A 256-nucleotide genomic window follows, 5' to 3' on the forward strand; every position below is an offset into this window, starting at 1 on the left:
TACCAATAATTGCAATCCCATGAAATACCCACATTAATTCAAACACAGAAAAAAACCCAACTTCTATCAAAATTTCCCTTCCCAAAACACACCGGACCAAAAATCCTTTAAACACGCAAACACGATATTAGTGTTGTATTTCACAAAACGGACGAGTTGAAGGGCAGCACACTCACAGACCTTTAAAGGTAGTAGTCACTGGTAGGTAGATATTCCTTGTAAGGTTTCAATCAGTGATATCTTCTTTGGAGTCATT

This window comes from Penaeus monodon, chromosome 25 (assembly GCF_015228065.2).
Source record: "Penaeus monodon isolate SGIC_2016 chromosome 25, NSTDA_Pmon_1, whole genome shotgun sequence".
In the NCBI taxonomy this organism is placed as follows: domain Eukaryota; kingdom Metazoa; phylum Arthropoda; class Malacostraca; order Decapoda; family Penaeidae; genus Penaeus; species Penaeus monodon.